The sequence below is a fragment of the Pseudomyrmex gracilis genome, unplaced genomic scaffold, assembly GCF_002006095.1.
Source record: "Pseudomyrmex gracilis isolate BER0280 unplaced genomic scaffold, ASM200609v1 scaffold_163, whole genome shotgun sequence".
NCBI classification, from domain to species: Eukaryota; Metazoa; Arthropoda; class Insecta; order Hymenoptera; family Formicidae; genus Pseudomyrmex; species Pseudomyrmex gracilis.
Window position 1 is genome coordinate 74,463 of NW_018020747.1, and position 14,911 is coordinate 89,373.

Here is a 14,911-nt window from a genome sequence, read left to right on the forward strand (position 1 = left end):
AAATAATTTACATGAGAATTTTCATACATGTGTATATATATATATACATGCACGTTTATTCCTGCACAACATCCTGGGAATGGCTCGTATCGGCCTTGTTTCATTCTTAGTTTGACAATTTCACGAGCCTTTACTATTCATTCATTTATATATATTCTATTATTCAGTAAATATACGTATAATAAAAAATAAAAATCTATCGTTCTCTCCAGAGTCATGTATATATACGTATGCTATAAGATCGTATAGAGCGGAGAAATACTCGCGAAATTCTCAGAGAAATAAATCTTCCAATTCAATTTTTAATCTATCACGTTTTTATGTACAGACGCGCGTTTACTTAGTCTCTCGGAAAATTTCTTATTGCAGAATCGGATCTACATCCGTTTTGTCTCCATCTGTTTTTTCTTTTTTTTTTTTGGTCTCGGATGGAGCTTCTCTCACGGGAAGAGATAATGCTGACGTTAATTGGTCTCAGCATGTCCCGTGAACTATCGTCAGACGAGTTTCGCTCGGTTGCCGCGGTAATAGTCTTTTCACTTGACGCGGCACATAAGAATATCCCTTTAATGTCGAAAAAAACAATTTCTGTATCTCATAAAACTTTTGTTGAATTTCAATCGTTAAGCTGCGACGATAGTAAATTTTTTCAATTGTTCCATTCATGTGACAAGTACAGCAAAGTAGAGTTCGCATGACTGGAGCGTATATTTGCCAGAATAATTTAAATGATAAATCGCGAATTTTAAGCTCGAGTAAAAATAAAAATATAATAAAAACAAATATAATAAAAATATAATTTAAAAAAATTTAAATATAAAAAGAGGTGAAATATTGCATATATTTTTACAATACATATATTTTTTTTATGAAAATAAGATTCTTAAAGGTAACATACGTATTTGCACATGGTTTCTGCAATCGTCTTACGTATGTCGGCTAAATATCCAGTTAGTTTCTGAATGCGCAATTTCAACTATGCGCAATGCGTCTATCGTGAAGGTAAAAATATGAAATCTCGGTCTAGTTAGCGTATTGAATACTCCGCTCACGTATCCTATCCCGAACCAGCTTCTTTCGGACAAGCAAGCTTCTTTTAAAAAATGTAGGTGACATCGTGACTCTTGTATATTTATTTCGTTTAAACGTGCTAGACTCTTTCTCTAGGACAAAACTTCGGTTTTACGAATTTACTACTCGTGCTCGGTATCACGTTTTCCCGATATGGCGGACACGTAATAATGGCGACGACCTCATATATTAACAATTTTTATCGTCATTAAACATGTATTCGAACAGCGCGTGTGTAGCTCGAGATAACAGAGTCGCGCTTATTTACTCTGCAGAAGAATAAAAATCGAAAACACCTTGTAAACTAAATTAACACCATAAACCAACACCATAAATTAGATTTTTAACATAAATTAGAACTAACACCATAAATCAGATCACTATATATGTAAACACTATTATTTATAAAAAAATAAAATTAATTATATATTTACTTTAAAACAAGTTTTGTTGCTTTTTTTTTGTTGCTTTTAATTTTTCGAAGTACAGGACATTTTATTTTTCTTGTGCGCGATACAGCGCACGATTACATCTGATTAATCTCATTTACGGGTCTTATCTGTTGTCTTGACTTTTATCTACGATATGAGCAATCGAGAGATACAAGACCAATTAAACTGCGGAATGTTTGGCATTTGCTCGCGCTAAAGACTTGACTCGATGCGCCACTCGGAATTTTCGGAGTGCATCGAGTGTTGCATGAACTCGAATCACCCGACCGTGTCGCAGGATACTTGTTGAATATTCGAAACAGGAATTCGATACGCAGCTGTGACACGGTAGGATCTTGTGCAATGACTTGTTCAACACACAGCGTGTAATCACTTTCAAGAGAACATTCTGAGCTTAACAAGGATCAACACCCGGCGAAAGATAGGAATGAATGCGGGTACATTATCGCTTGAGAGAAGTAGTGTCGGTGAATGTGAAAAATATATATTGAGACAACTTTGTTGTCGACGATAAAAAAAAAAAAAAAAAAAATTAAAAAGAGAGAAAACAGAAACAGATGCATTTTTGGCCGCGCTAGCGTTGACTTGTTCTACTTGAATTGGAAAAGAAAACTACATGAAAAAAATCAATTGATTTCGTTTAGTGGAATAAGCATTAAATGCGCTTGTTGTTTATTTCTGCAACACTCACTGCGACTGTAGCGATGTAAATCAGTGAAGATACAAATCAGGTTTATTCGGAATTCGCACACATAAAGAAAAACAATGTTTAGCAATGACATGTGCAAATTGTGTGAAAGTTACTGCGATAAGATACAGTTAAATGTGTATATACACGCACGAGACACTTTCGCAGTCTTTGTCTGTGTTTCGCAAAATGAGGAACATTATTTGCAACAGCTGACCTGGCGAGCCTACGGCTCGTATTAATGAGAAACGTATTTGTAATACGGTTATTACCTTCAGGGCCGCGGTCTATTTAACGCGTGCGGTTTAATCCGTAAGTCCGATGGTTCGACGCACTTGGGAAATTCATAACGGGAACGGTCGCGCGATTATCATAAATATTGAAAACCGCGAGAACGCTATTGATATCCGTTATTATTTGGAAATACAATTAATATTCATGCGAGTGCGCGCGACCTTTGTGACGAGCGAAAATATTAGCATGAAAGCGGAGGCGGAAACTCCATGAATAGCTTTTTAATATTGTTACCATATAATCGATTTATGACTCGCGCTCCCCGAAACGACCGCGAACTTTTCTTTCGGAGCTTCGTCGTCAAAATAAAGCCGCGGCCTAAATTCACGTGGCAGCGCGAGAACGGCGAGCGTGTGTTTTTCATGCGGAATCAGCGAGCGGATTGTCGGGCAAAAATCCTGTCTTGCAAATTTTTTTTTTAACGAAAGTTTGCGACAAATACGAATAGAGTAGGAAACGGGCGAAGTTTTATCCTCGTGTGACGGGTAACAATGATGAATGAATCTGTACGTTTCCGTGGAAAATGGGGCTCTTTATAACCAAGCGAAGTTTCGCCTGAACAACTGTCGTTTCTTGATCGGCAGTAATGTTCACTTCTCGAGCGAAGTTTTTCTCGCTAGATGACATCATTTCTTACCCCTAATATAATCCGTCTCGCAATAATCTTTCTTTACACAATATAACAGTTGAGATAGTTTTATGCAACATTTTTTATTACTCGCGAGAGAAAGAGAGAGGATATTCGCAAAACGATGTCGGATATGAAAAACGAGCGTACTTGAAATAAATTTCTTGTGTCGCGGTTGAGTGTATAAAAAAGTTCGATATTACTCAAATAAAACAATTTATATATACACTTACCACGACAGGTTCTTTATTATTATACACGCGTGTTAAAGTGTTTGTTTACTCGAACGATCTCGAAAGACTACACCGATTAAAATCGAAAATAAGATAAATATACTTTTCCTTCAAATTATAAAATCGCGCTTGTTTTTCCGTCTGCATGAAGATGTGAAAAAAAAACATAACGCCAAGGAATTTATTTTTTTTACGTGTATAAAATAAAATACACAAATTTAAATACCAATTTATATTCTTACAAAATCATGAACGATTATTTATAGATGTAAATGCGCAATTAAGATATTATTTGCGTTGATATCCCGCAATTCCCCGCGATTCTTCTCATCGCGAGATTGCACCATCTGAAATATACTCATTCCTCGATATTGACTCATGCTCCAATAAGAATTATCGTCGCTCGAGTAACTATCATTACCTGAGTGCGCTCTCGCATCGGATGCAACGCTCTACGCGGTGCCGATTAAATAATCTCGATGAAAAAAACGTGACTGCTCAAAGAATTTCCCGCGAAAGAATATATCTCTCATCGCGAATGCGCGCACCCGCTCTCGAGGATTCTGATATCACGTGGAAAACGTGGTTTTTAGAGAGTCATATTCGCAGTCTTTATTAGAGCCGGCTAGCGAGCTACAGTTATGCACTCTCTCTCTCTCTCCTCTCTCGTGAACATGGTCAATACTTCTTCGAAGGTCACCGTCGAGAGAGAATATGAGAACCATTTCTCTCTCTCTCTCTCTCTATCTATCTATCTATCTATCTATCTATCTATCTCTGTCTCTCTCTCTTTCTTTCTTCTTTTTGTCATCAACCATAAAATGTACAGTGTCTACGCGGTTATCACACGAGTCTACATTAAACGAATACTTCTAGTGCTCACGTGTATACGAACGGTTTTTACGATCGTTGAACGATCGAGAGACAGAGATCCTTAATGACAGATTCCTTGATCACTCCACATTGTCAAAAAGAGTTCGTAAATTTACACACAAAATAAAATGTATAAATAATTCATAATTAGTAATCAATTTACAGATTTTTGTGTGACGTAACGTGTAAATTTGCAAATAACTTTTATTATGTGAAAATTTGCATTACTTAATCGTGGGTGTAAATATGTTAAACAATTTTCAACGACGCGCACGCGCGGATTGTTTTAATTGGAATTCACAGCATGTTCTTAAGTTTGATTAAAATAACTATTCTTTATACACCATGAAGCGCGGCAAGATTCTTCTTCCTCTTCTTTTTTTTTCTTGGGTTTTTTTCTTCTTTGAAGAAAGATAACTTGAGCTTTACAAAAATATGCAAAACTTGCGCAAAAAGATACGGAGAATTTCGACATCTTTTTTTTTAAACCTAAGAATAGATAGAGATGGACTCTAAATTTTTTCTAAAATCTGTCACGAATGTTATTCTCTCGTGCAGTTCTGACACATTGTGCAATATTGGCGTGCTGCCAAATATTCGTGACGAGAAATTCAATTTCCTTTGAAAGAGCCAAAGCTTTCGAAAGAAATAGCGTCATCGTTCATCGACATCGTCGCGATACGAGATATTTTCCACGTATATTATACTTACGAAACGTTAAAGTTTTATTGCGAACTAACACAGTTTTACGCAATTTTGCATAATTGCGGAATGTAGTTTGACCACACCGTGTCGAACCGCAGATCGGTAATGTTTTGATGTAAATTGCGTACGAAATATTGGAAAGCGATGCTAAACTGAAAGCGACTGGTAAACTGAATGTGTGAAAGGCGTGTGTGTTCGTGAAATTCATTAGATTCTATTCATTATATCCTCTTCGGGAAAGGCTCTTGCCTTTGAATTACTTCAAGTAGCAAGCTCATCACTAGATCGTGAATTTCCGCAAATATTGTTAAAGACGGATGCTTGATTGAAAATTAAGCGCAAATTTATTTTCGTTTCGCTCAAAAATAAATTGATTTAGCGAAATAGACGGGTTATTTACCTTTCCGTAGTATATAAGAAGTTGTATATACATACGTATTTCCATTTGTGTGTGTGTGTGTGTATGTGTCTGTGTGTTTTGATTGTCTCACGCGGGAACAATTTTATGAGAATTACATTCTTTTTTCTAACCACAATATTGTGTCACTCAATTTATATCCCGCAATAGATTAATGGTTTTATTTATCGGGTGACAATCAAAAAATAAAAAATATAAATATATATATTTATATATAATTTTGTTTCCGCGATTTAAATCATATTTTGAAATCGATTACAATACGATATAATAAACCACGATATAAAATAACTTTGTTAAAATTCACAATTGTCGCTGCCAATTACTTTTAAGTATTTATGTAAACAATTAATATTTCCCTGCGATATTATAGCAAAACCTTTTTTTCATTCAAAAATTTTTGAACAATTAAGGAAGAAAAAAAATTGAAAGTTATTGTTTCAACACCGTTTGAAGTTTGTTATCGATAATAAAACATAAACTTTTTTTGTTATTTAAAAATTTACAACTTGTATTATGTACGATACGTAATCATCGGTGAGAATTTCACATTTCTACAATCAGAAAGGACGAGACATTACATCGCAGATCAAGATAGAGCGAGCTTTGCTGTTTTCCTCGAATGATTTAACGAGGCATAAAAGTCACGAACGCTCATTCACCGTTCGCGGTCAATCACGCCGATCGATCATAACGACTGATCGTCGTCGATTATCCAACGATACGATGTGCGTCAGAGCGCAGGACGTCGCCGTAGTACGACGCAACAGGAAAACCGCCGCGGAGAGAGCGCACTTTTTTCTATCGCGGGAAAATGCAGCGGTCACCTGAACGTGACGCGAGTCGCGACGGCGATGGGTCTGCTGAGCTGAATTGTTTCGAGCTCAGTTGCTGTCTGCGGGCGTCAGATCGTATATATTCCCGTGAGTATTTCAGTAGAAAAATTGATAATAACGCATACCTGTTACGCCGTCGTGGCGTTGCAACGTTCCTCCGTGCAATTCCTCCGCAGCGGGGGAGCTCGTTCCTCTTCGTGTGTTATTCCACTCCGATGTAACAGGTGAGAGAGAGAGTCTTGCCGCCTTCCGGATACGTTCCGGTGTCTTGTCGGAAGAGCTGAGCACACCTGAACCTCCTTTCAGACTCGAGCGGGGACAGTGCGCGCGCTTTAGTCAAGACCGACGGACGCGGAAGGCTCGCGTCGCGACGCCGCTCTGACGTGACGGTTCGTCGTCGTCGTCGACCCGGCCGTAGCGGGCTGCCTCGCACCCTCTCTTCCTGACCCACCACCACCCCTGGCTGCGTGGTCCGGCGCGCAAGCGTAACTCGCAGGTGCGGGGGAGAGCGCGCTCCCTCACGGACACCTTCACGCACCTTTCGAGCAAGGTAACGTAGGTGTCACGACCTCGGATGTCGCAGGCGAGCGTCCAGACAAATCCTCGCTAGGTTGTCCGATCCTGTTAGTGTTTTTTCTCATTTTCGTCGGAGAATTCAGAGTGATTTTGCGTTTGAACACACGTATAAAAACAAGTGCATACAAACACAAAGCTAATAATCAGTGAACATGTATAAAATGTAATATTTATTAAGTTGATAATTCGGTAAATTATACAGACTTAAATATTCAATTTATATAATGTTTTGCTAATTATTACGCGTGTGTACGTATAAATTTACTTTTTATATCTACACGCGCAAAAAATATTTTACTGTGGTTTGCACGCAGTTTGCGCTAATTTTTTAATTAACATATTTTCAATATTAACGTATTTTATATAATATTATGAGAATATCTACACGTAGTTTTACTTTAATACAGAAATTCTGAATTGTGAGAAAATTTCTCTTCAAAGTAATAATTTATATTCAAAACCAGACACCTAGGCCGAGTTTTTAGCGACTGCTCTCTCGAAGGAGTTCTAAAAATAACTCGATGTGCAAGAGGGACGAGTTCGATATCGCATATAACGAAGTTTGGATTTCTCTTATCTCTCACCAAACAGAAATCTTTGTGAAAATATGTATAAATAGAACCGAAGCCAGGACAACTTTGCGCGGAGGAGTATACTACGCGCACATGTTAGACACACTGAGATTTATGTAGAATGGCACTTTCACCGACTCGCGCGTGGGTGTCGCCACCACCCTACGCGCTCTACTACACATCACTGACACGAATAGCGTGGGGGAAGGGCACGATTCGAAACAGCGCGATTTCCACCCCACCGATTTCGTCCGTCAAAATCCATTCGCGTTTTGCGGAAGACGCATTTATAAAATTGTTGATACCGTCGAAAAGCCAGCTCGCACGAGCGAGCGTTCTGATACACAATTTTTTTTTTCGCAATTCTTTTTGAGTCTACGGCTTTGATTTTTCACTTCGATGTTTGAAATCGCGTCGAGTATAATTATTTCTAATTCAGTGAGATTTGAGCGCGATTCGACTGCTTAATTATATATTTCGACCTCACTTAATTATATTTCAAATGTGAATCTTTGTACAACTTTTTTTTATTAATTTACGCGCGCACATTTTTATCTGAGATACGTTTCGCGAGTTTTGTTTTTAGAAGGGAATAAGTTAGATCCGCATGTTCAATCGCGCAAAACAGCTATTGTTAGATCAAGCGCTTTCAATTGCGGTTATTTGAAAGTTACTCCGCAAAGCGGAAGTTATTATGTGAAAACAATTGGTGGACCCCCCGAAGTCAAACTTCTCAAGCGCGGGGGTAATTTCCAACAATTACTTGTTCACATTATTATGTACCGTACTAATGAAATTTCAAAACATGAAATCGTGTTATAGGTAGTCAAGGGCAAAGTAGATAAAAGCGGTCTTTTGCCACGCGCGCGGTTCGCTCGGATTTGTACGGTCAAAGTGGATTTCTCGGACACGTTCCGGCAGAGGATTCTTTTTGAGTTTCTTGTAAATGTTGTATATACGATAAGTGGAAAAGTAGGTTGCAAAAAGTGGATTTGCCGCTATGTGTGGTATGGTATAACTTTCGTTCATGATTGATACAGTCCGTGTAATCCGATTATCTCATCTCTTCTGTTCGCGTCGTGATAAAAGTCTGTTAAACGATCAGAACGAGATTACGACGGGAGAGGAAAGATCGTATCTTCGTGCAATTTCCTACTTTTAAAAACCGCCATGAATTTCACGATGTTGATCGCTAATCGACGTTACGCCGAAGAGGACGCGAATTCTTCTGTAAAATGTAAAATATTTATCTTTTTGCGCAATATTCTCGTGGATGGAGAAACGTTCAGAAAAAGAGTCTGGCACGATTCCCACTTCTTGAGAAATCCCCTTGCAAATCTGCAACTATATTTCTTTGGCAATGCGATGAGTTGTGATTTATCCGTAATCGTAGAGTAAATTGCAAAAATTCTAGCTATAGAAAAAAATTATACATATTTTTATATATATATCATTTTTCGCGAGATAATTTTTTCTAAACCGAGTGCATTTATTGTTACATCAAGTTCGATTAACATACGAATATCAAGCGTAGCAGCGTGTAATTTCTGTGTCGTTATTATAAATTTCCCAAGTGGGCGTGAATTATAAATGAAACATGTAAATTGACTTGGAAACTAGGCGATAAACAATTGAACGTCAGGCGTGTCAGAGTGATGTGAGCATTTATCGAGAATATTTCCTTGCGAGAGCCGAGAATGGCCTGTACAAAAATAGGTAATATTTATTTGATTGATAAGAAATCAGACGAGCTGAAGGACATAAATTTGTATCTGCAGCAATAAGTTATTGATGTGTTGCCCTTGTGACAAATGTTCCATTCTGTTCGCAAAACGGTTTAGTTTGTGTATGGCTCAGAGAGAGATAGAGAGAGAGTCGTCGTTTTCCAACCGTCACAGGAAGGAAGAGAAGGTACGGACGTCCGGATGATCCGGCCCGCGGATCTCCGGGCAGCTGCATCCCTTCTCACAGTGTCAGCAAATCCGGCGATAAAGATAACATTGTGCATAGGAAGCATTAGGCTTTATCCTTTTAGAGTTGTCTGCATCTCTCACGCTGTACCGCGGTCGCGTTTCTTCTTAAACTACAGTCACTTTCCGAATATTCACACTTTGGCAAATCATAGCCGCAAAATGCGATATGTTTGTTTCGCAATGTTTACGCTCTCTTACTTCGTTGATGTAAATTGCGAGATAAAAAATCTATCGCCACATTATATTTTCTCACATTAATAAATATGTTGTACAATTTAAAAAAAAAAATATGATTGTTTACTTTGTGTCGTTCCAGCGAATAGAGACCGTCATCGACATGAACCGAATCGATCGATCGATTTATATACACTCGTGACATTTCAATTTTCTAGATTTAGATTTATTTAATCGACCGGCAACGTCGCGTCGTTCTGTTGTAAAATTTATTTATTGTGCGATGAGTACCGCATGAAGTATGCTGCCAATGTTTAATTTTCGCTACGTAAATAACACGCGTGTGTGTGTATGCGTACATAAATATGCACTTTCCCGCGATCCCGCGTAGAGGGATTCAGCAATTTAAATAATCCTTGTTTCTTGTTTTTCATATCATTATTGCGCTGCCATAATAGGAGGGACCGTAAATTAATTACATTTTTGGTCCGTGTATTTTGCGCGAGATGAAATATTAACTATTTCTTCTGACAGGCTTTTTCACTTTTCTCTTAAAAGCCAATATAAATTGTGCCACACATACGTGGCAATATAATTGTGAAAACATTTTTAGAGATAGTTTTAGAGTCAAACAAATTTCGAATTAAAAAAAAATGAGACAATAAAAAATTCGTAATTGTGTGCACAAGTTAAACAAATAAAGAAACTTAATTTAATGATTTTTATATTCAGAACGTTTATCACACGCAAACGAATAAACGATGAATGTTACAATTTATTCTGTTAGAAACAAAATATTTAATTACTGGAAAGCTCGATTCTGTTACAAAAAAAGTGCGGAAATTTATTCAGGTATTAAATCATTATTTTTCACAAACGCAATTTAAGGAACACTTGCTAAACAGTTTTAGGCTCTTAAGTTTCAAACTTAAATAACGCGAAATTTAAACGGTCATGAGAGCCTGACGCCAGATGTTTGTTGCGGGATAAATATATGTATATGTATATTTATATTACACTCACGTGTAAATTTTTTACACGTAAGTTTGAATTGAAATTTCAATTCCTAAATTCACATACAGGATGTCATACTTGCATTACGTAATGAAAACTCCCCGTTTATCCCCTTATCTAATTTTAAAATATTGCGAAAAAAACACCTCGACCAGGAGTCGAACCTGAAATCTCTTGTGGTTTTCCGTGCCACAATTTAAGAAAATTTCGCATTTACGCGCGTGATTTCATTGTGAACAAAATTCTTCGAAAGGCTAGTGTCGGTAAACTTACGTAAAGAGCTTTTTCTCTTTTTTTTTCTCTCTCTCTCTCTCTCTCTCTTTTTCTCTGCTTCTTGCGCTTCATCATTTTTTATCGTCATTCCATTATATATTACCTATCGAGCAGTCGCTGATTTTCGTCTGATGTTTATCGATCTCAAAGAATGCGCCGTCGCGCGTAGCCGCGCGCAGTCGTCAATATTCTCTCCGTTCTTCGATATTCGAGAAGACTATTGTATCATTACGGCGTCGTTTTTCGACTTGCGGTTCACGATTCCGAAAACACTAAAATTCTCAGGTTCTTTTCGCTGTCGAAAATTTTCCTTTCTTCCCTTTTCTCTTTCTCTCTCTCTCTTTTTCTCTATCTCTCTCTCTCTCTTTCTCTTTCTCTGTTCGCCGATCGATTGAAACTCCAATTCCGAACGTCGCAGACGTCGTATCATCGTTTTGGTAATAGTTTGCAAAGACTAGATAAAGATTTGTCCGAATTTCTTCTCTTACATAAACACATTTCGTTGCAAAATTTATGCATAAGATCGGTAAAACTTTCGAACAAACTTGCTTCGCTGAGGCAACGGATTTTTACTTTTTTTCGAAATCCATAAAAAAACCTCCGCTTTATCGCAGAATATTCTTTTTGCTTCGAATGTTGAAGTGAGAAAATACGGGCGTGTACAAAATATCGCAATATATTTTTATTTAAATCACGCGTATAGCTCACGAGACGCTCGATTTTACATTTCTCGAGAACGTTTGCGTTCGGATCTTGACGATCATGACTCTCACACGTCTTAGTATAATGTACCGGAGATTAACCGAGAGAGAGAGAGAAAGAAAAAAAAAAAGATGACCAGTTCGACGAGCGTTTTATTTCTTACGGCGCCCCGCAGGGATGGCCATTGTGTCCGCGAGACTTTATTACTTTCTTGCGCAAATTTCCATCGCGCAAACCCTCGCGAGACCAACCTTTCGAATCTATTTGCGTCTATGAGCGTAATTTCCATGTGCGCGCGAGACGCTTATGTGCTGGGACCAATCCGCTGCGCCACTTAACATTATTGCCTCGAGTATTTTCCATAGTTAACCACTTTACATCAAAGATTGCTTTAGGAAGCAATCTTCCGTGTTGCCAAAAATTGCCGCGTTTTGTGAGAAATAACATTTCTCTCTCTCTCTCTCTCTCTCTCTCTCTCTCTCTCTCTCTCTCTCTCTTTCTCTTTCCCTCTCTTTCTTTTTCTCTCTCTTTTTTTTGCAGTCCCTGTCGTTCTCTTTAATAGAGCTCTCAGACAACCACCCTGCAGTTGCTCACAGATTTAACCTTTTACAAATGGCACAGGACGCAACCTACGCGATATAAGCGGCCTTGTGGCACTGTGCTCGGTATTATTTTTAACAAAAAAGAATTTCAGGAGATATGACCCCCACAGTTCTTCTTGTGTCTTTAATGAATCGTATTTTTTACCTTCATTAAAGTTTCCTCTTTTTAGTTTTACATTTCAACTTCTTTTTACGCGTGGTATAAAATAAAAAGTTGTTAAAACATCGTGCTATTAAAGTTATCAAAAGAGGGGAGGGGAAAATTGTGCTTGTTTAAAAAAAATTGCGACGAAAGCTTGAGGAAATTATTTTTTCTCTTGTAGTTTTTTTTTTTTTTTTTTTTTTTTTGACGTTTGAGCTTAATCACTTTCGTCTTTCAACTTTATTGAAAAAATACTCACTTTTTAACAACAGAATCTGTGTCTCTCGATAACGCCAAACGTGTTCCGATATATCCAAACTTCATAACGAATGGATTAAGATTCTTTCGGAGTTAGACGAGCATAACTTGCGTAACTTGTCTTAAAGTGCGGTTTAAACGAGCGCCCACGTACTTCGGCAAGAGTAACACGCCGTCGTTTTCTTTTGTTTTTCTTACCTTCGTTCTTAACCTAACTTAACGTACACGTATATATGTATATAGAAACGGATTGACGTCGGTGAAATTTAAGAGCTCAAGAAATTTTACGACGTGATCATCTCGTTGGAGACATGCGATCAAAGTTGGAAAATACACCGCGATTATTGCGATTGTTGCCGATTTTTATATGCGCAGATTTTTCTTCGCGAATATAAAATCCCATTATTATACAACGTGAAGAAAGATAAAACGCTCGCGCGCGGGATTCCCCCGGCGTAATTCTTCAAAATTACGATCATCTTTTTACGCGAACATGCGGGACAATGATGACGAGATTTAACCTTTTTTTTTTTTTATATAAAGACCAAGAGCAAGAAAAATTGATTGAAAGTTGTAAGATCACTAGATTTAAAATGCAAAGTCGCAACGATCGGAGAACGTGCATTCTTCCGCGAGCTTCCGAGATATTCCTCACGAAGATGTTCATCCTGGAAAATTGCAATTTTGTCTTTAAGGGTGAAATTTTTTTTCAATGAAAGAAAAACCCCATTTAAGGGACGAACTTTTGAAAGATTAGGAGAGGAGTTGCATAAGTAAAGACGACCTTCCAAGCAGGTAATTGAATTTTTTCACGGTGCACCGACTAGCAATGAGAACCCGCACGGGACCTAGATTTTATTCGCGAACATTGTAAAATGATTAACTGATTTTTGCGCATTCACACATAAAACACAGCGCGAGACAGTCCACTTGCTTTTTCCTAAAAATTATAATTAAATAAAAATTTCATAGTCGTGCGAAAATTTGCAAAAAGAATTTTATATGAATTGAAAGTGTGAAGATTGCGAAGAAATTTGCATAGTAATAATTGCTTTAGTAAAATTAATTTGTGTGTGTAAAATAGAAATGATGTAAGATTAATCAAATTCAAATGATGTTAAAGACTGTCGCTGATGTCTCGACAAGAAGAACTTTGCGAAAGCGATGAGCGCTTAACTTCCGAAATGCAACTCGACGAGCACTCTATTGTGCTTGAAAAATGGAAATGTGCCATTAAAAGTTCGGGAATAAGATGCCAGATGGTAGAATTCGCTAATGCCATCGGCATTGCTCATGTCTGTTCTTTAGAAGAATCCACGTCGTAATTACCGCCGCTTACAGGCTACGTTTATAAATTATTACGCCTACTCGCTCGCCTTCCGTTCTGCCCTTAACTTTAAATTTGCGTGAACTATATCGACTTCTTGCCTAAAAACGTTATAGCGTTATACTACCGCGATTAAGTTCTAAATGGAAGATAAGCACGCTATCGTTTTATCAAACGGCGCTGAAATTAGTCTCTCAAATAAACGTTGTGTTTATTTCTCCTGACGAATAATACAAGAGATATTTGCAAGTTTTTCTAGCGCTGTATTTTGCGGAAGCGCACGATTTGTGCAAACGTATATTGATGAGACCGCAAATATAGCGCGCGCGCGTGCGCTGCACAACATTATTGTAGAAATTTCTCTAAAAGAAATATGTATTTGTGCTTTTACCAAACTGCAGCACAAGACAGGCGCGCGCTACGCGCACGCTATTATTGCTTTTATTTTAACGTGTAATGTCAGTAAACTTAACCTGTCACCGCAATGACAGCTGGTATATACGTCTTACAAACAATATAATACACATGATGTACATATGAGAGATGTCAGAAATAACGCATGAAAATCAAACTCGAAAAATAAAAGAAAACAAAGAGAATGGAACACCATGTGACTAAAGTAACGTGACAGGGAAAAAAGTAAAAAAGAGAATATTATATATATTATATATAACATTCTATAACTGTATATAATACACACACATATATATATATATGTATATATGTATATATATATAAATATCGTGATCACGTGCCCAAAATCAGTGACCCCGCCGTGGTCGCGCGACCGAGGTCAGTGACCGCGCCAAGGCCGCGCGGCCGAGGTCAATGACCCCTCCCTCCCACCACGCTCGCGCGGCCGGGTCAGTGACCGCGCCAAGGCCGCGCGGCCGGGTCAGTGATCCCGCCGCGGTTTACCGTAGTATATATATAATACATATAATACAATATAAAGTATAATATAAATATATAATAAATTATATGTGTGTATAATATATATATTATTTAATGTTATATATAATATTAATGTTATATATAATTAAAGTGAATAATTTTACTTTAATCACGTGTTGTTTTTCTATTCTTTCCTGTCACATGAC

The 14,911-nt window shown here is 37.7% G+C and overlaps 1 protein-coding gene across 2 annotated transcripts in view; it reads right to left on the minus strand.

Annotated features, from left to right (window-relative positions):
* The window catches only part of LOC109857542, a 75,455-nt gene extending 68,909 nt beyond the window's left edge, over positions 1–6,546 (minus strand). For both annotated transcript variants that reach the window (XM_020433946.1, XM_020433944.1), the window contains exon 1: positions 6,324–6,546. The gene's annotated coding sequence lies outside the window, so the exon portion shown is untranslated. The remainder of the gene's footprint in view (positions 1–6,323) is intronic.
* Between the last annotated feature and the right edge of the window lie 8,365 nt (positions 6,547–14,911).